Source organism: Mauremys mutica, chromosome 5 (assembly GCF_020497125.1).
Source record: "Mauremys mutica isolate MM-2020 ecotype Southern chromosome 5, ASM2049712v1, whole genome shotgun sequence".
Taxonomy (NCBI): domain Eukaryota; kingdom Metazoa; phylum Chordata; order Testudines; family Geoemydidae; genus Mauremys; species Mauremys mutica.
The window spans coordinates 102,076,277-102,099,911 of NC_059076.1; the positions used below are offsets into that span (position 1 = coordinate 102,076,277).

Sequence of the window (23,635 nt, forward strand, 5' to 3'; positions counted from 1 at the left end):
AGTTATAAGAGTAAGCAGAGGGGGTAAAAACTCTGCAGATGAACTTTTGAACTCTGGGGTGGCACTGACCAGGGACAGAGACGTTTGGGGTTGTTGGACTTTGGGATGATTTGGACTTAAGACCCTAAGGGGAAAAGGACATTGACAAACGTACTTGGAGGTGGGTTTTTTGCTTATGGTTTGTGTTATAATCCTGTTTGTGGTGTTTCTCCAACGTAATGCCGCATTGTTTCCCTCCTTTATTAAAAGGATTTTGCTACACTCGGACTCCGTGATTGCGAGTGGGGAAGTATAGCCTCCTAGAGGCGCCCGGGGGTTTGGTATGTAATTGTCCCAGGTCACTGGGTGGGGGCTCGAGCCGGTTTTGCATTGTGTTATTAAAACGGAACCCCTGGATACTGAACCCGGCCCTTGTTGCTGCCAACTCAGAGGGGCAGAAGGGACATAAGGAACTGTTAATTAAGGTGATGTGGCTAATGGACCCTGTGATTCAAAATGAAGTCTAGACAATTAACAACACTGACTCCATATTTGTTGCCCCCCTTCTTGTCACTTGTGGCAGGAAGGAGCAACGGCCACCAGTGGTCCAGTTCAAACCTGGAATGTTCATGCTACAGAATACAGAAAAGGACTGCATGCCCTAACTGACGGGCTGTTCATCTCAGAGGCAGCCGGTATCAGGCTTGTTTGTGCGGACTTCGAGGATCACCTCTACGGATCACGATCTACCTCATCGATCTGCACAACACCTGAGTAAACGTCATCTAACACCTGAGACAACCTACCTGATCCTGGTTCCAGCATTGCTGTTTCCTGGTTCCTATATGTGGATGGTCCGGTGTTCCTCCCACCCTCAGCCATAACCGGTCATAGGTCCAGGATCTGACAAACCCGAGCTGCAAGGATGGATATCACATCAGCTACCTAATCCAGTCCAAGGTCATCCATTGTGATAGCATAGTTTTGGGGTGTTTTTGTTTAGGGTTTATTCTGTTGGAAATTATTGCCAAAGGGGTTGTGAGGGGCCAGGCTTAACACCTACCTTTCTGGGGCAATCACAATTGCAGATTATCACTTTTATTTAGATTACTATTTCCCTTTTCCCTCTCTTAATAAATCTTCTTCTTTGTGTTTTTGAAGAATCTGTCTTTTTTTCATTCTTTATGAAAGTTGAGGAGGTGGGAGGAACTGACATTGCTACTCCACAGGTGATAGATATTGTAGGCCAGCTCAAGTACCTGATCTGTCTATTAGTTTGAATGTAACAGGAGCAGCCAGAAGCAGCATGGTTTAACCAGGCTGAGTACATACCCACCAATTTCAGGCTAGACTGCTGTTTATACCCAAGCTAGCTCGATGAGAGTTAGCATGAGTACATGTACACCAGCTGGGGACTCTCGCTCTTAGGTTGTAGTGTAGACATAGCATTTGATACTTCTGTACATTTTTGTTTTCCTAAAGTACTCTTGAATAATTGCTTAACAGCTCTTCAAGAATTGTTGGTGCTGAGGAGAAAATTGCTTCAGTAAATCATAATGAACTTTGAGTTTTTAAAATATTTTTTCCTAACAATTTTCCTTGAGAAACTAGGCATAACTAGCAACTTAATTTGATGTGATTGCTACAGCTAAACTGCTTCTACCTAAAATTAATGTATTTTGTCATTAATTTGGCCACTGGCCCAAAACTTGTTTTCCACAGACATTTGTATGACCCAAACTTTTCCCACATTAAGTCACATAAAATGAATAATAGAGTGCAAACGTTCTGAAGTCTCTGAAGTGAGAGTGAATAACTCTCTGTGGCGGGGCAGTTACCCTGCTCCTGGGGAAAAAGGTAGGCTGAGTGGGGAAGTGGCCAAAGCTGGCCCTGATATAAGGGTTAAGGGAGGAGTTGAGTCAATCTCACTCCAGCCTTGGAGTGGGAAGGACCTAGCTGCCTGGGAGCACAGGGTACCTGAAGCAGAGCAGTGCTGGGGAAGGGCAAAAGGAGCTGGGGAGCTCCAGCCTGGCAACTCCCCAAGCTGAGGCCTTGTTAAAGGCCCAAGGAGGCACTGGGGCTGCAGAGGTGCAGCCCAGGGATAGGCAGAGGCAGCTGGTCCAACCCCATTGCCAGTGATGAGTGGCCATCACAGACTGCAGTTTGCCCAGTGAGAGGGGGCTAGATGATGATGGGCAGTAACCACTGAGGCAAGGTGGGCATAGAGGATTGGGGTTCCCCGGGATGGGAGACCCAGAGTGTGGGGGGTACTGCTGTCGGTAACACCCCAAGGTAAGAGGCACCGGAGTCCAGGAGGGACATGGGGGGCCTGAGGCAGGGGAGACACCGTCCAGCAGAGGCTGGAATCGAGCTAATTCCCAGATGACCAGCAGGAGGTGCTGCGGCAGTGAGTGCTCGATCTGCTACACTCCCTTTCAAAGTTGTTTGACCTCCCTGGATACTACTGTGGCACATGACAGACTTGTCTTTATCCTCTCAGTAATCATGCGCTGACAGTAGCCCATGTGTCTGATATAACTATAGACAGAGCTGAGTATGTACTTTATACTTTGAGGATTTTAGGAATCTGACTGGTAATACTAGCCTGACCAGTCATCTGTAAAAGGGAAATCTTCCTGTCTTAGCGCTCCTCATAGGCACTTCCAAACAAATGGATGAAGCTCAGTGGATGAAATCGTGGTCCCACTGAAGTCAGCGGCAGAACTCCATTTAGTTTCAGTTTGCAAAGAATCATGAAAGTAGCATTTTTTGACTAACATGATTTTTACTTAGCTTTATGAGGTTTTGTTTTATGTTTTAGGTATGAAATGTGGTAATTTACAAAATAAATGATCTGCAGCAACAGCCAATTATGTTTGGGAAGACTGCTCTTCATTATATTAACTTAGTCATTAACTCCAGCAGGTTCCACAGAACATCTAGCTCTTAGTATAGAATCTTCATGAGCACCAATGATGCATTTCAGATTTGGTTTCTGAAATGGTAAAGCCAGTCTTAGACTGTAATCGCCAAAGGGTGGAGGTAAATAATCAAGGCTTCATAGTCTAGGGCTAAACACTACTTTGAAATAAATTGGGTGTCCAGGATCATAGGTTAAGGAGGACTAAGGATAAAAGACCCATTTGTCTTAATGCAGAGGGATAAGAAAGTTTGCACCTTTTATGTCATCTAGGGCCCATGTTACAAATCACCCAGGTGCCAAATATAATAATTAGAGAATAATCACTTCTGTCCTGGGACTGGATTATTTTCTCCTGTGAATTTTTTTCTCAGCTCCTTGGATAAAGTGAATTTCTAAGGATTACCCTTTTCCAGGACATCTTTGGGAAGGAAATATCTCTCTGGTCATGTTATAGCCTCCATTAATCTATTAAAATTTTGTTGCATTCAGTGTCATAAAAATGTGTGGTGCTCCAGGGGCAAAACAATTAAACAAACCAAAAAAACACCTCATTGTCTCAAAGCGTTCTGAGTATGAGGGTCTGCTTCTGCATCCCTTACCTGAAGTAGCACATACTCATATGTTAATCACATACCCAAATGCCTTCCAGTAGTGCATTAAGCAGTGGCATAAGAACCTAGAAGGAACAAGATAGAATACTCATATGACAAGTCCCATGGAGGTCAGTGTCATCCCTTTTTGTATTGAGCCTAATTTAGGGCCTGATTCTGCCATTTTACTTGCGCGTTTAGTCCCACCTGCTAATCATTGAATGATATGCTCATCATAGGATTGAAAGGGATGTTGAGAGGTCTTCTAGTCCAGTCCCCGGCACTCAGGGAATTAAATTTTCTGTAGACCATCCTTGATGGGTGGGTGTCTGACCAGCTCTCAAAAATCCCCAATGATGGAGATTCCACAACCTCGATAGGCAATTTAGTCAGTGCTTAACTATCATGACAATTAGGAAGTTTTTCCTAGTCTCCAACCTAAACTGCCCTTGCTACAGTTTAAGCCCATTGCTTCTTGTCTTATCCTCAAAGGTTAAAGAGCACAATGCAACTTCCTCCTCCTTGTAACAAACTGTTATGTACTTGAAAACTGTTATGTCGTCTCTCAGTCTTCTCTTCTCCAGACTAAAACAAACCCAATTTTTTAAATTTTCCCTCATGGGTAATATTTTCTAGATCTGTAATAATTTTTGTTGCTCTTCTCTGGACTGTCACCAATTTGCACACATCTTTCCTGAAATGCGGTGCCCAGAACTGGCCTCAATACTCCAGTTGAGGCTTAATCAGCCCAGAGTAGAGTGAAAGAATTACTACTTGTGACTTGCTTACAACACTCCTGCTAATACGTCCCAGAATCATGTTTTTTTTTTTTTATGGGAACAGTGTTACACTGATTCATATTTAGCTTGTGATCCACTATGACTCCCAGATCCCTTTATGAAATACTCCTTCCTATGCAGTCATTTCTCATTTTGTATGTGATTGTTTTGTCTTAAGTGGTGTACTTTGCATTTGTCCTTTTTGAATTTCATCCTATTTTCTTCAGACCATTTCTCCAGTTTGTCCAGATCATTTTGAATTTTAATCCTATCCTCCAAAGCACTCGCAATCCCTCCCAACTTGGTATCTTCCGCAAAGTGTACTTTCTATGCCATTGATGAAAATATTGAACAGAACCAGACCTAGAACTGATCCCCATTTTATATTCCCTTCCAGCTTGATGTGAACCACTGATAACTACTCTCGGGGAACGGTTTTCCAACCAGTTATGCACCCACCTTATGGTAGCTCCATTGAGGTTGTATTTCCCTAGTTTGTTTATGATAAGGTCATGCGAGACGGTATCAAAAGTCTTCCCCACCTATCCATAAGGCTTGTTACCCTGTCAAAGAATGCTATTAGGTTTCTTTGACACAATTGGTTTTACATGATTTGTTCCTGACAAATCCATGCTGTTACTTTATCACCTTATTATCTTCTAGATGTTTGCAAACTGATTGCTTAATTATTTGTTCCATTATCTTTCCGGGTACTTCATTTTCACTGGCATTCATGAGGTTAGATGTCCATTTGCTACTAACCTTTTTGTGAAAACTGAAACAAAAAAATCATTTAGGACTTCTCGCCATTTCCTGTTGTTTCTCCCTCAACCCCCTCATTGCGTAATGGGCCTACTCTATCCTTGTTCTTTCTCTTGCTTCTAATGTACTTGTAGGATGTTTTCTTGTTACCTTTTGTGTCTCTACTTAGTTTAATCTCATTTTGTAGCTTGGCCTTTCTAATTTTGTCTCTATGTGCTTGAATTTATTTATTTTAATCCTTTGTAATTTGACCTAGTTTCCACTTTTTGTATGACTCTTGTGAGTTTTAGATCACTGAAGATCTCCTGGTTAAGCCAGCGTGGGCTCTTGTCATACTTCCTAGCTTTCCTATACAGTGGGATAGTTTGTGGAGTCAGGCTCTAAATTAAACTCAGCATAGTGAAGGGATGACAATGACTAAAGGGAGTGAGAGGTGTGTGGTGGGATGAGTACAGTAGGTAACAAGTACATGGAGAGCTAGATTCTGATTCACTTACTTGTACTGTGTAGCACCTTACTCCATGAGTGGTCCTGACTATGGATTAAGATACTATTAAATATGAGTAAGGGGATGAAAATCTCACCTGAAGATTTTTTTATCTCATTTTAAAAATAAAGGTTTAGGATTTTTAACTTTAAGTATAATATCGGAAGAGAACATTACAATAGGAATTTCAGTTTCTGAATGCATAATTCCTTTAGCAGCACATGCACTTCAACAACCTATTGACCATATTCATTAAAACTCCAATTCTCTGAGATGGTTAAGCACATGCTTAACTTTAGGCATGGGAGTAGTTCCATTGACTTCACTGGGACCAGTCATGCTTAAAGTTAGGCACATGCTTGGCATCTTAATCTATTGGGGCATCAGGTAATAGAATCGAATGACGTCCTTTTTTCTTGCTTTGATTTTTAGCATTGATAATTTTAGAACTCAATGACTTGAAAAATTTGGTAATTTCCCTACAAAATGTTAACATTGCAACTGATTTTCAGTCCACAGCACTTAGTCTTCCTATTTCAGGACTTTGTCCTTTAACATGTTTGAACACAGTTGCAGGGAGATTTTGTTACACCGACAGGTAATACTAAAAAGAATAATCTCCTTTATTCAACCTGTGTTGCTCATCATTAATTGGTCCTTTTTTCTGCATAATTTATCTGAACTAGATTACAAGATATTCCTTTCCCAATGCACTATATTTCCAGACTTCTAAAATGACTTGTGTCTGCAAGTTTTTACTTCCTTAAGTTCTGTTACAAGCAGCAGTAGCATTGGAACAATTTTGATAGTGGAGATGCTGAAAGCCATTGATGAAAACTGTAAACCCTGTAGATGACGGAACCATTTAAAGTCAGAGGGTGCTACCTCACTCCTAGTTCCAGCACCGCTGATGAGCAGACACAATCATAATAGTACATCTCATTTAATATATGGACCGTCTAATAGTAATTTTAAGAATATCCAATCCTGATCAGCCATTTTTGGTCATATTAAGACACTAAATAAGTTCCTTTCTTTTCTGTAGTTCTTGGAAAACTTAACCTAGAAAAATCTTGATCCCTTGCATTTCGAAAGAGAGAGAAGGTGGAAACAGTATTTTTAATATTTTCCTTGCAAGTCTGATTGTTCAATAAACCTTCGTATCCAGGGAAACGTTGAGGACCAGAGCTTCAGCGAGTTGAAATTGTCATAGCTCCACAGCCTGCTTTTGAGCTATGCTGATTTAAACCTGCTGAGGCTCTGGCCCTAAAAGAGCCTAACACAACCCTGTTTTGCATTTATTTATTATCATAATGGTTTCATATTTTGGTGCATTATAACAAAGCCAAGAACTGTGCAAATGAAAACAGGAGGCATTTTTGAATTGTGAAAAAAATCATCAGGACAACTTTGATAGCAGACAGAGGGCGCTGAATAAATGTGGTCCCTTTGCTATATGATGGAACATGCTGTGGAAAAATAGGCATTAATGAATACTGAGAAAATGACAACAGCAACTACATTAAAATATGACAGTAAAGGGGGCTGTAACTGCCAATGTAATCCATGAGTCCAATTCTTTCAGTTAAATCCCCACAGAAATATGCCAATCAAACTCCAGTCACATTTTACGCTGTCTGTTTTGTTGTATTTCATCATATAGCCGGCACTATGAGAACACTGCTTACAGTGAGGATGTTGCAGTTTAATTCTTCCTGAGTATTTCAAGTGGAAGAATTAATTGTCAGTAACTTTTGTTAGACTGAAGTTTTGGTTCCATTTTTCCAATGTAACGCTTATGACACCAACAAATCTCTCTAACCATTCTCTCTTTCTGTGTACTGTTACACTCTGGAATTTTTACCCAATTTATATTCAGTCATACTTATGCTTTAAACTGGATTTCTACTTTGTTTCCTTTGTTTCCAGGGATTCCTTTTTAGTCATATGACAAGGCATGGGTGTAATTATAGGGGAGGATAATGGTGATAAAGGACAACAGTATTTCTGCTCTGCAGCCTGAAGTTGGTTCTTTATGTGGCAATGCTCAGCCAACTCCCTTCCCTCTGCTGGCCTCCCAAGGACTGTTGGGCTGGAAGAAGTATCAGGTGCAGCCTTCCCCCTGGCTAAGGAAGATGCTGCAATGAAAATCCTTTCTGTAACCAGCTGATCTCCTTCCTTGCCCTACCTAGGCTTTCTTCTGCTGGCTTGGAGGATTGGTGGGGGAGAAGGTGGAGGAGAAGACAAGCAGAGTTGGCGAGGAGCAAAGTCAGAGCCTAGTGCCTATAGATACAAAATCCATCAAGGAACACTGTCTAAGTTCATAGGTCAAAACGTGTACCTTTGGGCTAGTGCTCTCTTCACAAGAATGAGAAAATAAAAATCACAGTAAAACTTGCTTCTCATCATCCTAACTCTGTGCTAGGTCTTGTTTGGGAGCAATTTCTGCTGTGCCCAAAGCTGTGTAAGGCATATTCCAACAGGGGGCTCTAGTGTAGCAGAAGTACTTCAGAAAGTCATTCCAGTCAATGCATAATGCAACAGAACAGTGGCACATTGAGGGACCCCCCCTGCAGCTGAGGCGGGTACAGTGCTGTAGATAAAAGTTTGAGCTCAACCTACCACTCTTTCTAATGCTAATGCCCCTGGTGTGTGTGTGTGTGTGAGAGATATGAGCCTGCTTGGACTAATAAATCCTTATCCTGCACCACTGCAGAAGTGGGAGTTTTGCCTTGTGTCCATGAGTACAGGATCAACATCATAATGTGTTCCTCTTTATTCTTGCTTCTTCCATTTGTATGCATGTGCCCCCTTGCTGTACACTATCAGCTTCTTAAAACATTCAAGAATCCTGCTTAGCCATAAAGGAATACACTTTGTGCACTGGTTTACTGTGGAAAAGTAGCTACTAGCAAAAAGTAGCTGATTTCCCCCCCCCTCCCCCGCAAGAACGCACTTTTTTTTTAATTAAACACAATTCAAAAATAGCAATAAATGGGAAACTGGGAACAAATGACTTTTACTGTCAATGTAGATTTGGCCAAGGGTTTTAAGTACCAGCTTTGATGTGTTTGTATCAAGATCTCAAAAAAGTAGTTGTCATTCAGCATGAAGAATTCTAATGTTAAAATGTTCTATGATTCTAACATTACATATCACAGAAAACTGCTTCCCCATGCATAGGAAAAAAAAAAGCAAGAAACACACTAATTTGAATTTGGTTCTGAACATTCTGGAATAATGGACACATGGCAAAGAATAGCTGTGAAAGTAAAAGAGGAAGAGTTAGTTCTTGTCAGACCTTTGTTATCAGGAAAGAATAAATAATGGCCAAGAATTTTTCCAAGTTAGACCTGGAAAAATATAAATAAGATGAAGCCTTGAAAGAAGATCCTTGAATTCAGATAAATGTAAAATACTCCTAACTTGCTGTGTCTGGCCTTTATAAGAAAATCGTGTGAAACATTAAATGAGAAATTAATTTAAAAAATAGATGAGTCAAAGGCCATGGTGAATCGTTACTGTATAATAGGCACATTTTGACACAGAAGACAAAGCTCAGTGAATCTGTCTGTATCATAACATATAGTATGATAAAAAGATGGCCAAGGCACATTTTACATTATTAAAAAGGTATTGGTCACAATAACTTTGCTGAATAATTGGGATAAATAGTAATATTCTAAGATAGCAGACATCTTACTTTGCTACAAACTAGCATGTAATACTTTTGTCCTCTAAAAACAATTCTGATTCTGCAAAACAACAAAAAACAAACAAAACCAATAATTATAATAATAAAAATAAAATAAAAATCCGCAAATATATCCACAACTTATATTTTCAGCTATATTTTTGTGTGGTGATATTGATAGTCTGTAGAATTGTAGGACTGGAATGGACCTCAAGAGGTCTTCTAGTCCAGTCTCCTGCACTCAAGGCAGGACTAAATATTATCTAGACCATCCCTGGCAGGTGTTTGATCTGCTCTTAAAAATGTCCAATGATGAAGATTCCACAGCCTCCCTGGGTGATTTATTCAATGTTTAATTACTATGACAGTTGGGAAGTTTTTCCTAATATCCAACCTAAACTGCCCTTGCTGCAATTTAAGAACATTGCTGCTTGTCCTATCCTCAGACATTAAAGAGAATACATTTTCTCCCCCCTCTTTGTAACAGCCTTTTATGTACTTGAAAACTCTTATATTGCCCTTCAGTCTTCTCTTCTCCAGACTAAACAAACCCAATTTTTTCAATCTTCCCTCATAGGTCAGGTTTTCTAGACCTTTCATCATTTTTGTTGATCTTTTCTGGACTTTCTCCAAATTGCCCACATCTTTCTTGAAATGTGGCGCCCAGAACTGGACACAATACTCCAGTTGAGGCCTAATCAGTAATAGACCGGAAAAATTAATTCTTGTGTTTTGCTTACAATACTCCTGCTACTAAATCCAGAATGTATGCTTTTTTGCAACAGTGTCATATTGCTGACTCTCATTGAGCTTGTGATCCACTATTACACCCAGATCCCTTTCTGAGTATTCTTTCTTAGCAGTCATTTCTCATTTTGTATATGTGCAACTGATTGTGCCTTCTTAAGCGGAGTACTTTGCATTTGTCCTTATTAATTAATTAATGTCCAAACTCTCTTCAGGCCTGATGTTTTCTTTAGCTTCAATTTGTACCAACTTTTATTTGAACCTGCAATCTTGATAACTATATAATATAATATAGTTCAAGATTGCAGGTTCAAATAAAATTTTATATATATATATATTCTACCTTTTATATAGCTATTACAAAAGGTATATATTTCAATGATATCCCCTTTTCCTCTAACATAACCATGACTACAGCCAACCTGGTGAAGCCATGAAGGTTGTGAGGAGGCTAAATATGAAATCCTAAAAGAACTCAGTATGAATTGAAAAAGGCTTAGATACATGAACCATATGAATATTTGCAGTAACACTATTTAAGAGAAAAATTTGTAAAGGATTTCAACCCTCTTTTTTGAGGACAATATTCAATCACTCATTATCTGTAGTTAGGAGGAAACTTCCCTTATGGGCATGGTATTGCCTAATTATACTTTATGTGGTACTGGCCACTGTTGGAGACAGATGAGATCTGTGTGCAGATCAGGGCATGGAATTTGCCCTTTCAAAATAGTGAAAACTCCTTAACTGTACTCACTCTATAATGTTTCAGTAGGATAACTTCAGTCATTGTGGCCAGATCCTCACCTCTTACTCCCTCCATTCCACTTCCCCTCTTACTCCTTCCATCCTTGTGCTCCCTCTCCATGTTGAATTATTTACATCCTCCCCAGGAAGATAACAAGATGGTCTGATTCAGGGCTAAATATAAGACCCTCCATCCTGCAAAAGATTGTTGCAAAGAGATGGGGCAGTAGTTGGCAATATTATTTGATGACTACTGCTTGAGCACCAACCAGACTATTATATGTTTAATAAGTTCACCTATTCATGCCAGAAGAATATTCTTTTTGAAGAAAGTTCTAATAAGCACTAATATTTTTACTCACCATTGAGCTGCAGTATTCCCTACTACATTTAAATAGCCAAAAGGGTATGAACTTTATTTGGTGCTTTCTCCAAATAACTTAATTCTGTTATTTAAACATATTAAACCTTCTTTAAGGATAGTTGGTTTAATTTGAATCATTCTAGTACAGCCCACATGTCACAGTTAAAGCAGTTCCTCATTTAGAATCTTTGGCTTAGTTTGGAAAATGGCTGCAGCTGGTGGGAAATCGGATTGGGCAAGAAACAGTGTACATAGCTTTATCTGCATTAATAACAAGACCAGAATCCCTGGCCATTACTATCTGACAGCCTCCAGATTACAAGTTCAATATTAACCTGTCTGGATGGCATATCGAGGAGATGGCAACTGTCAAATATTTGGGCAGCATCATAGACAGTGCTGGACAATGATTGAAAGATGCGGATGCACATATAGCAGCAGTTTCTGCCATGCTTTGGGCCCTTCAGCAGCCTCTGTGGAGGATGTAACATTGAACTTCGTACAAAGCTGTGGATCTATAGAAACATAGTTATACAAACTCTGTTGTACTGAAGTGAAATGTGGACACCAAGGAGGGCTGAAGATCACTGGATTAATGTTCGCAATTCTCATCATCTCAGTCAGCTGCTCCATATCAAGTGGCAGGACAAGATCAGAAATGAGGATACTCAAAGCTGAACCAAGCAACTGCCTCCATTGCCACTGGTCTGGTTGTGGCAGTTTTTTATTACAGACGTGGTATTAGAATAGAAGACCAATGAATTCTGAAGTGTGTGTATCAAGGAATGCTGCTACATGATCAATGATCTTGTGGGGACCAAAAGCTTCAGTGGTGCAACAAGATTGTATATTCAGTTTGTCTGTCCCTGGCAAACAGATCACCTGAAACATCTTGTCAGAGATCAGTCTGGATGGTTCTCAATTTGCAATTAGGATTATAATGTAGAAATCTTTCCTCCATCATCATCATCATCATCATGGCAAATCCCAGAGGGATGTAGCCTCCTTGCAGATTGAGAGCTACCTGGATCATTCTCTGGCTAGGTTGTTAAGGTGCTCTGACATCACAATGACATAGTGACCCCTGGTAGACTGTTTACCCTCAAGCTGTAGAAAAAATAACAGTAATAGTACAAAAACAGCTGACACATGGCTCAGAATACACAGTTTATGTGGCTAAAATCTCTCTCTCTCGCTAATGTTCACTTTCACATATAACTTTGATTAATTTCCACCAATATTTTGGCATTTATGATTTATTTTAAAAGTGTTTTGTTAATGGGAGACTAGCCCTGGAATTTCTGCATTAATTATTTTTGGAGATTCTCTCTCATATGTGCCAAAGAACACTGCAAAACAATACATTTTGCTGGAATTGATAAATATGGATATTTCATCAGCATTACCATTAATGTTGTCATATAACTTAGATCATTTTATGCTAGTTGAGTCCTAGTTGTTAATGAATATGTAAAACGTCAAAAGCTAAATCCTGAGTTCTGCAGATGGGAGATAGGAAATCCCTTTCCCTGGGATTTCATGAAAATTTAAGGAGTGTTTTTGTGGATAAGGACCCAAACCAACAAAGCATTTAAGCATACATGTAAGTCCTATTGAAGTTGATGTTAAACACTTAAAGTTAAGCCCATAAAATGCTTTTGTGCATTGGGGCCAAAATACCCTCCAAAATGCAGAGTAAGTTTTAACATTTGGGTTTTGTTCTTCAGACACTGTAAAATAATATGATTATTTGACTATATTGTGTTTGAATTATTTACACGCTCCCTCTGTTTAGCCTTTTCTCTGAAGTTTCATGCTGCTCAGATTAGTGATTCATAGCATGCATTCCATTGCTAGTTTGGTCATAACAATACATTTGCAGTGGGGCATTCAACAGTATGAAAACATTCCCATCATGTTCAGCTTGCTAGCGCATACAATTTGTAGCCTAAAAACTTCTTATCTACTCCTGGTGACTGCTCCATTTATGTTTGTCATATCATGTCTCACTCAAACTGTAAATATACTATTGAATTTCCTGGGTGTGGGATCTGTACCACACTGATGTGATTTACAGAATAATTTATTCTACTTCATATTACTCTGTGTTTCTTACAGCTTTGTATAGTACTTCATTCTCTTGAAGTATCTTTTGTTTAACCTGAGAGTCTTGAGACTGTAACATTCAGATAGCCCAGAAGCATTCATAAATACAGTGGCAGATTTAAAAAAAAAAAAAGCACCTGCTTCTATTGCCAGCAGTAAATTATGTGCGAATTAGGCACCTAAATACCTTTTGAGGATCTTGGCCTTTATTAATGACTTTGCTCACTGATTGTCCCTTTGCTTTCCTCAGCTGTGCTGTAAGGAAGGGAGTAACATCAATAAAGAGAGCATGGAGCAGGATCAGCCAGGAGCTATTAACAATAGCTAACAATTACTAATTGTAGTGTAATAACAAGAGTGCAATTACAGTAATTGAAACCCAGTTAGAAAAAGTAATCCAAATTGCTAATTTGGTATGCAAGGTGACAAGCGTGCAGATAGTTTTGGTGAGTGTTGGGTGAGTTGTAAATGTCAGTTTAAAAGACTAAGGCCAAATCTTGCAGGTGCTGAACACCTGACACCCCCACGGTTGTCAGCTGAATCTGCAGAGGCTCAATACCTCTCCCATTTTCACTGCAGGTCCTGATCCTGCAAACACGTAAGCATTGACTTCGGTGAATAGAATTATGTAACTGCTTCAGTGCAAGATTCATGAAGTTGAGATGCCACAGTAATTGGAATTAGACTGGAATTAGAACTACCTAGATAGTTATAGTTACCAGTGATTACACTGCTTATTGGGTGCACAGGCAAGTGCATAATTACTTTGCCAGAGAACATGATTAATTTGGTGAGTGCCATGAATAGTTGTGTGTTACTTGGAAAACTGCTGGACCATAAAATGCATGTTTTAATGTATGAGTTATGATTTCTGGGTTAATCAGTGGACTGAAAATTTTTGTGCCTTTTTTTTAAAAGATGCTGACTGAAAAAGGGGAAAATACTGTGAATGATTTATAACTTAGTCAACTGACTACACACTTGTAAAGAGGTTTTTCAGATTAATCCACAAGACCATTAAAGAAAAATGAATTGTGCTATTTGGGGGAAGTGGGGGGGGGGCGCTGTGGTATTTACTGTTAGTTTATAAAGAAATAGAGGGATTACATTTTGTGCACCATACTCCCTTCTGATTCTGTGAGTGGAGGTTGACCAAAACCCATGGATCTAGCTAGGGTTAAGAGATATGAGGAGTGGAAGTGGAGAAAACTGGTACCTCAGTATGCTTCTTGCTTTCCCCAGACCTCTATTCAGCCCTCCACACCCAAAGATCCCATGGGATATGATGGAGGCAAGTAACTTTAAAAGAGAATATTCAAACTGATCTGTGAAATAATTAGGTTTTTTTAAGTGTTCGTTGGCTGAGGTTAGTTATGTCAAGTTTTAGCCTAGCATACATTTTAACAATTAAATTCTGAAAATAAATTCTAAAATAGGATTTAACATAAGAGCAGTTGAAATGTTAATACTATAATGTTTGGTCCATCCATCCAGCAAGGGCTATTAGCCAGGATGGACAGAGATAGCGTTCCTACCCTCTATTTGCCAGAAGCTGTGAATGTACAACAGGGAATGGTTCACTTGATTACCTGTTCATTCCCTCTGGGGCACCTGGCATTGGCCACGGTCGAAAAACAGAATACTGGGCTAGATGGATCTTTGGTCTGATCCAGTATGGCTGTTCTTATGTAAAACTAGTTAAGAAATGTTTTGTTGATTTTTCTTTAAACTTTTCTCTTTTTACTTTACTTGAACTGAACAAAATTATTGTCTTCCATTTAATGAAATTCTCATGTTGGTCCTCCCCCATCACATTGTAACTACAGATATTATACATACATCATTTTTCTGACAATCCATTTTAGTCACATTTAAAATCTGGTTTTCACTAGAATAACTACTTTTTAAATTAAGGCACCTTTTAAATTATGGTAATTATATTCAGATGATACTGTATGCATGAAATGCTGTTTCTCCCCCCCCATGCTACATAGTGAGTCATGTCTCAATACACATCCCATAATTTGTTTAAATGCTACCTTTTCTGTATTTAGCTTGTTAGCAATCAAATGTTTCTGCTGTGTGATTTACAAAATAATGCATATCTCAAAGAGAGCTAATGATAATAGGCTATATAAAAACTAGAATCTTAATATTAGAAATATTTTTTTTTCTGAATTTGGTTTGATATAATCTATTAGAAAACAACAGGTTTTAACTTGTCTTTTTGGCACTTTATTTTATGTGGTGAAACCTAAGACTGATTACATACATAGTTTTCTAGAGTTCCAATTGTTGCAAAATTGACTTTTGTGAAAACATATCAAATATAATCTTCACATTGGCTCTTATTTACTTGATATTGCCTGTCTATTATAACATGTAACACACACACTTAGAAGACTGTGCTCCCACTCTGTACATGGCTCTTCAGAAACATTTGGAATTTCAGCTTATTAGCCGTTTTAGTTTTTCCTTTGTTCGTTATTTCCTTCCTTCCAGTAGTTATAATTGTAGCGTATACAATGCAACTTCATTACCTAGTAGAGTTCAGGGCTTTATTAATGTGAGAATCCCCATCACCCCATGATTCCCACCCTGGGGTGTCCTATAGGAACTGCTGGAGAACCTCCTGGTTGTCATATTGAGCATAAGTATTTGTACCCATTTCTATGCAATGAAAGAACCATCACTCTGGACACTCTTGAAAATCCCCTGAAATATTTATTTATACAAATAAACAGCTTTCTCAATCACTTCCCACTGAGCAATAATCCTACCATAGAAAAAAACTACAACCATTTAAACCACCTCACCATGGTCCCACCAATATATATTACCTGCCCTCACAATTCTCTTTGAATCACATAGAACAGAGAGAAAGGATGGGCTTCAGCAGCATAGCCTAGTGGTCAGCAAAATTTGACTGTGGGCTTGTCTTCATTACGGGGGTAAATCGACCAAAATTACTCTACTCCAGCTATGTGAATAACATATCTGTAGTCAGCGTAGCTTGGTCAACTTACTGGGGTGTCATCGCTGCACTGCATCAATGGGAGATGCTCTCTGGTCGACTTCCCTTACTCTTCTCTAGTGTTATCTTAATTACAATATGTCTATTTGTAACTGTGTTAAGACTTTGAGTGAGATTTGTCTAAGAAGTAAATCCAAAAATCTGGTTTAATCCATGGTGAATACACCTGTTCAGAGCCATATGAAATGATATTGGAGAGCTAAGCAAAATACTTGAAATCATCTGTGAATGCTTTCTACTAACAAAGTTTTAATTATTATGTAATTCTAATCATAACTTAATTTGAAAGCCAAAAGCTAAGGAGCTAATCAAACCAAAATGATAGTCACCCTATTCCTTCAGGGTTCTTTGGAGTGAAGTCATTGGAGTGAAATGTCTAATGAGCATATTTTTGATTCCTACAGTAATTAAGTTTTAAAATATTGTTCTTCTGCCATCTTGATAAAGCAGCATGTGGATGTTGGAGTAGTGAATTCAAGTGCATTGCTTTTTCTACTCTGCCATTGCTGAAATACCACCCAGCACCTGTTCAGAAGGCAGAATTGATACATCATAGTTAAGACTGCAATTCTTTCATGGAGGTCGTGGAAGTCACGGATTCCATAACTTTCTGTGACCTCAGTGGCTGGTGTGGCTGACTTCAGAGCCAGCTGCTTGGGCTGCACTGGCCACTGCTGGAGCGACCTGGGGGCAACTGCTCTGACGGTCCCCAGGGCCAACCACGCCAGCCGCTGCTCAGGAGGCCCCAGGCAGCTGGTCCCAGAGACCGCCCGGGCAGCGGCCGGTGGGGCTGGCTCCGGGGAGTGCCCGGGCAGCGGCCGGTGGGGCTGGCTCCGGGGAGCGCCCGGGCAGCGGCCGGTGGGGCTGGCTCTGGGGAGCAGTCCTGGGGGTGCCCTGGGGATTGGCTAAGCAGAAGTGGTCCTGGGGCAGCTAGAGCAGTGGCCCCAGAGGCACCCAGAGGCCGTCTGGAGTGCAGTCCCTAGGAGCAGTGGCTGGGGGGCAGTCAACTCCCAGAACTGAAGAGAGGCCCTGCAGAACAGTGGGGCCCCAGAAGTAGATTTCGTCATGGGTATTTTTGGTAAAAGTCATGGACAGATCACGGGCTGTGAATTTTAATTTATTGCCCGTGACCTGTCTATGATTTTTACCAAAAATACCTGTGACTAAATGTTAGTCTTAATTATAGTTAAACTGCTGTGAAGTTGTTAGTCAATAACTACAGCATCTTTGGGTACCCAGTCTACTTTTGTACCATCTATGGTAAGGAGACTAGAGGTGGGTGAAATTTTTTGATCATTTAGCAAATTGATGTTGAGTTGAATTTCTTGTGTGAAAATGCCTTCTTTCCCCTGCCTCCACCCCCTAAAAAAGTCTCCCCCCAAATTTAAACATTTCACTGATATTTTTTAAATAGAACATTTTGAATTTTTTATTTAAAATTACTTTGTTTTTTAAACTTCAGTTTTATTTAAAAAAAAACCCTCTAAAACATCCTGACAACAAAACAAAAGTTTCAGGTTGAACAATACAGTTACACTGTAGTATGATCTGAAACTTCCACTTTTTAATTCACTGAAAATTTTGGTTTTTTTGGTCAACCCAAACTGATTTTTAATTTTCTTTTTTGGAATTGCCTGCAAACTGAGGAATCAGTTATTTGCACAGTCCCAAGTGGGAGTTCTCACTTGGAATAATGACACCTTGGGGATGGAGATTACGCACACACCACTTCATAGGCAACTGAAAAATGACAGTGCCCTGCCTTTAGAAGGTTACATTCTAAATTAAACATGGCACAGAAGTGGCTGACAATTATAAATATGGAGCATTGGAAGTCGTTAGACACTAGTGGTGAGCACTATTTTAAAAAAAACAACCCCCAAGAATAGAATATGGAAGGCTACTATAGAGATCAGTTATGACACATGCTTATTATTATGTCTACATCTTGTTAGTTCCATTTTCTTTCCTAAGAATATATTTGAAGATGGTGGGCTGAAGACCAGGGTGAAGGTCAGTGGCCAATATTGTACCCTAAGTTCATTTTTTTTCTTACAGTACTTTCTGGATCAACATCAGCTCAGGTGAATTTGTTTTATCGCTATATTCAGACAAAAGCAGTGAACGCTCTCTCTCGCTCTCTCTCTCTCTCGCTCTCTCTCTCTCAAATTAAAATCTAATTCAAACTAGTGAATGCTTCTTGGCTATTCCCTCTACCGCTTTCCAGTTCTACCAATTCTTGTAAGTTTATTGAGAGTCTTGTGATATTTGGTGTTTTTTGTAATGACCCAGATCCACAATGAGACTTGGACACTTAAACCCCAGATTTAGGCACTTATTTCACCCCAAATTTCACGTCTGCTTAAACCCATAGGCACCTAAATTCACTTAGAGCAGTGGTTCTTAACCTGGGGTGCACGCACCCCTTATGGGTGCGAGACATGCCAGATTGTTTTAGAAGGTAAATCATCGAAAACACAAATTAAACACAGGCACATAAGTACAACTATTTTGTTTCATTAAACCTATCTGTATATTAACATTATACATTTTTTTAACGATTACTGTAATATACAAACAAAAAATATATCTAGGTTTAAAGAACTGCCCTATTTCAAGGATTTTTGATAAGAGGTGTGAGAACATATTTTGAGAACCAAAGGGGTGTAGGCTGCAATAAAGGTAAGAACCACTGACTTAGAGTATTAATTGTTGCTGTAAAAGTTCCCCAGGTGCCTAGGCTTGTGCTGCTGGGCATGCACACTGCTGCCTCAGGAAGATGTCTGGATGCTTATCTCACCCCTAAGCCCAAGCATGATCCTCAAGCCAGGTGAAGGCATCCCCACAGCTACCTATCTTGTCTGTGGGGCCCAATCTGGGTAGGGGTGCTTGGAGCACACCTAACCCCAAACAAAATGGATGGGGAGCAAGAAGACTCCCTTATAAACTTTAGCCCAGAATTTAGGGTACTCAGGTGGCATGTGGAAGATTCTGGTTCAATTACCCCTACTGCTGACTGAAAAGGCAAAGGGATTTAACAGGGGTCTCCCACCTCTCAAGAGACTGATCTAACCACTGGACTATAGACTGTTTCTCCTGTTGATGCTGTTCCGCTGTATATAACTAATTAAATATGCAGTGGGTAAGCGACAGAATGACAAGGACTCTGTATAGTCCTGTTATAAGGGAGGTTGCCTCCTCCTCCTCTGCTGGTGGTTGTGTGTGCAGTTAGGCATGTGCTGTTGTTATTCTTGTAAAAAAATATCCTTAGCGCCTGCTACTCCTCCAGGACAGGGTTCTTGGCTGTGGATTGCAAGCAGAGATAGGTGCCTCCCTGAAGCCCAGACTTGGGTGCCCATATCTTGGGGAGGGGCGGAGATTACAACACATACTTCTTGTCAGCATCTCCCATGGGCTCCCTGCCTAACACACTGTCTTTTGTGGATCCTCATTCTTAGGTGTCAATCTCTCCCTATGCAATGTATATGGAACCCAGGTGACTAATCCAGGGTTTGTGGATTCCAATGATTTCTTTAGGCGCCTAAATCCCTTTGTGGATCTGGGCCCAAGTGATTTACATGAGAATCTCAGATTTCATTTAAAAAAATTAAGTGTATACCCTAATGGTTGTGTAGAAAAACTTGAAAACATGAACCCAGAATTAGATTTAGTCGTGGATATTTTTGTTAAAATAATCACATCATTTTCTGGGTGGCTGACTCATGGCTCAGTATTGACTGAGTTTGGCAATACTGCTTTTTATTAGCTTTTCTTAACTGACAGAGTAACTTAAGTCCTGTCAATAAGGTTTGCACGTCAGGAAGTAGCACTCATGCAAATAGTCCCCTGGAGGTCAACAGAACTACACCTTGAGCAACTACCATACAATCAATAAGGGTGTCAGGATCAGGCCTCAGTTTATAAATACTTACTACTTTATAATAAAAAAAAATCAGATTTATGCAGCCATAATACAGCTGAAAGTTCTCTAGTCACGATAAAGTATTCAGTTACTCAATCCACTTGGGAACTGGATTAGTGTCACATAAAATGAAAGTCGTATTCTGTGGCACAACACACCAAAGTCATCTTTCCATTTCACCGGTCTGAAAGACTAATGAAGGAGCTGCCAGACAGTGCAAAATGACACTCTAGCATACTGATGGACAATTATTCATAGATTAGAAGGTCAGAAGGGACCGTTAGATCATCTAGTTTGATCTCACAGATCTTATAAGATTTGGGCCATAGCCATGAATATGTACCTACTACCTTTAAGCACATGAAGAATGACTTCAATGAGACTAATTGTGCTTGAAGTTAAGCACATTCCTAAATGTATCTAGACTCAGGCCTATGTTTGATTCTTTTTTACTAAAATATGCAGATTTCTTAAAAAAAATAATAAAGCCCTTGTATTTTCATTAATTGCTTCATGTAATTTTGAACACTGAGACATTTTGGTAATGATCTGATGTAATTAATAATCAGTTCTGAATTTGCTGTATATGAACAGAATGTAACATTGGTTTTCATAGTTTAATTTTTCAGAAGTACTGGGCTTTCTCTAATACTCCATGTCACTTCCTGTTAACCTGAAATCATCATTTCCATTAGAAACCATGGAAAATGGCCCTGTTACACTAAAACCAATTAACTAAATAACTATTTTATTAACCATGAATAAAATATTTATGAATTGAGGTCATTCAGCATTTTGCTGGGTCAGGTTCTAAGTCCTTAATCCTATTATACAGTTTGTCTGTGATAACTGCAACTATTTAATTCATAATTATTATACTATGGAAGAGAATTAAAATTCCCCTATTATTTAGTGAAATATTGTAGTGCCTCTGTAATTCTGAGGGTAAAATCTATTTTTGATTAGCCATGTTGTTAAATGTCTATTCTCAAATGCTCATAAAGTGCAAGAAATTACCTTTCAAATTACAGTAGTGTCACCTATGAATGCACTCTATCTGTTTGGGTATTTTTCACCTTCTATGAAGATGACAGAATCTACCAGTTAAACATTGTGCAGCTCAACTCACAATGCAAAGTGATTTCATGTGTGTTATATCCTTGGGGGCAGCCGGTTTAGGAAGAAATCACTTGAGGCCAGACAGCAGACAGCTAACAAAACCACCATTTTATTTACAGACTCAGAGAACTCACTCAGCCGGCTGAAGCTGGCTGAGCTAACCCATAATAATCTAACTCAGTTGCCATAGCAACAAAAACCATGACAACCAAATACACAACATATTCCTCCCCCCCTAATAAGAACATCCCCTAAATAAAACACACACTAGACTAGAGAAGGAGGGTAGACTGCCTCCATTCCCGGCTAAACCCTGGGGATTATTTTGCCCCATAACCGTGGGTTCGCCCTAGCTAAAGATCCAGCCGATGAGGAGGCCTTCTGTCTCTAGGTGGATTACGGCGAACTTCTGGTGTTATTGCACCCGAAAGCACTAGGGGCTCAGGGTCCGCAGCACGAACGGGTGAGGAGGTGGTATCAACTCGTGCTGGGCAAAGGGGTATCTCAGCCGCCAGCAGTAATGGAGGAGAACAGTCAGGAACAGGTGACTCGTGATTCAGTGCCTCACCAGAAGAGGTGAAGTCAGACCCCTCAACTGCAGATGGGTCCTGAGGACTGGCATGACCTGGCAACAGCTGATCTACATGTCGCCGCCAGGTAAGATTCTCTGCAGTCCGGACTGTGTAGGAAACAGGTCCTGTTTGAATGATGACTGTGGCCGGGACCCATTTAGCTCTGGAAGTATAATTCCGAGCCAAAACTGGCTGTCCCGGGCTAAAGGTTCGGTCTTTTGCTCTGGGTGCCCGTCTGATGACTTGATATTGCTGCTGATGTTGCACAATTTGTCGGGGTTCAGAAGGTTTCAGCAGATCAAAGCAAGTGCGCAGCTGTCATCCCATCATTAGAAAGGCCGGAGATGCGTCGGTCGTAGCATGAGGTGTGTTTCTGTAGGAAAGTAAAAAGGTATCCAGACGCTTTTGAATGGAGTGTTGTCCCTTGCTGATTTCAAAGCGTTTTTCATTGTCTGCACAAATCTTTCAGCTAATCCGTTGGTGGACGGATGATATGGTGCTGACGTGATGTGGTGTATCCCATTTGCCTTCATAAAATTTTGAAACTCCTGAGAAACGAACTGCGGTCCGTTGTCGCTCACAAGTTGTTCTGGCAGACCAAAACGACTAAAGAGTCCTCGTAGTTTTTGGATAGTACTCTCTGCAGAAGTGGACTGCATTATAGAGACTTCTGGTCATTTAGAGTGGGCATCTATTCCCACCAAGAACATGCTTCCTTCAAGGGGGCCAGCAAAGTCAACGTGAATACGTTGCCACGGGTTTTCAGGCCAGTCCCATGGGTGTAGGGGTGCCCACTGGGGTGCATTCCTCACACCCTGACATGACATACAAGCTTTTGCCTTCTCTTCAATAGCGCTGTCCAATCCAGGCCACCAAAAATAGCTTCGTGCAATTTCCTTCATGCGCACTATTCCACAGTGACCGGAATGTAGCTGTTCTAACATCTGTGATCTCAGTGGTGGTGGAATAATGACACGTCTCCCCCACAACAAACAACCAGATTGGACCGATAACTCCATCCGCTTGGACATGTAGGGAACAAGGTCAGATGAGACCGGAGAGGTTTGTCGAGATTTTCCATGCATCACCAGGTCCATAACTTGGGACAATACTGGGTCAACGTGAGTTGCCTTCTTTATCTGAGTAGCAGTGATGGGTGTATTCTCTACCTGTTCAAAGTAGAAGATTTCCTTTTGGGCACTATCTTGATGTTTGACCGGCAAAGGCAACCTTGAGAGGCCATCTGCATTGCCGTGTAGAGTGGATTTCCGATATTTGATTTCATATGTGTGTGCTGAAAGTAACAATGCCCAACATTGCATACGACTAGCAGCTAATGGGGGAATGCCTGTGTAGGGTCCAAAAATTGACATCAGAGGTCGATGGTCTGTAAGAAGAGTAAACTTTCACCCAAACAGGTACTGATGAAACTTCCGAATTCCAAAAACAATTCCTAATGCCTCACGTTTGATTTGGGCGTAGTTAGTTTCTGCTTTGCTTAGAGTGCGTGAAGCAAAAGCAATAGGTCTCTTTTCTCCTGAAGGCATAATATGTGACATGACTGCTCCCACTCCATAAGGGGAGGCGTCGCAGGCCAATTGCATTGGTAAGGATGGATCAAAGTGCGTTAGAACTTCAGAATTTAGCAATGCATCCTTAGCTTTGTTAAATGCAACATCACAGGCTTCAGTCCACTTCCAGGCCTTTTTCTGCCCAAGGAGCTCATGAAGTGGTTTTAGCAGTGTGGCTAACTGTAAGATGAACTTTCCATAATAGTTCAGGAGTCCTAGAAACGAGCACAGCTGGCTTA

At 40.3% G+C, this 23,635-nt stretch overlaps 2 long non-coding RNA genes across 6 annotated transcripts in view; one reads left to right on the forward strand and one right to left on the reverse strand.

Moving 5' to 3' along the window:
* Positions 1-660: 660 nt before the first annotated feature.
* LOC123370776 overlaps positions 661-23,635 on the forward strand; it is a 101,949-nt gene continuing 78,974 nt past the window's right edge. For 2 of the 5 annotated variants that reach the window (XR_006579538.1, XR_006579540.1), the window contains exon 1: positions 661-939. This is a non-coding gene — a long non-coding RNA (uncharacterized LOC123370776). Of the gene's footprint in view, positions 940-13,686; positions 13,777-13,886; positions 13,969-18,192; positions 18,226-23,635 lie in introns of those variants that run through there. The other 3 variants (XR_006579539.1, XR_006579541.1, XR_006579542.1) reach the window with 3 other exon arrangements.
* LOC123370777 lies at positions 813-13,434 on the reverse strand. Its single transcript, XR_006579543.1, has 3 exons — positions 13,366-13,434; positions 3,502-3,578; positions 813-896 (listed from the first exon to the last, which is right to left on the reverse strand). It is a non-coding gene; the product is annotated as an uncharacterized LOC123370777 (long non-coding RNA).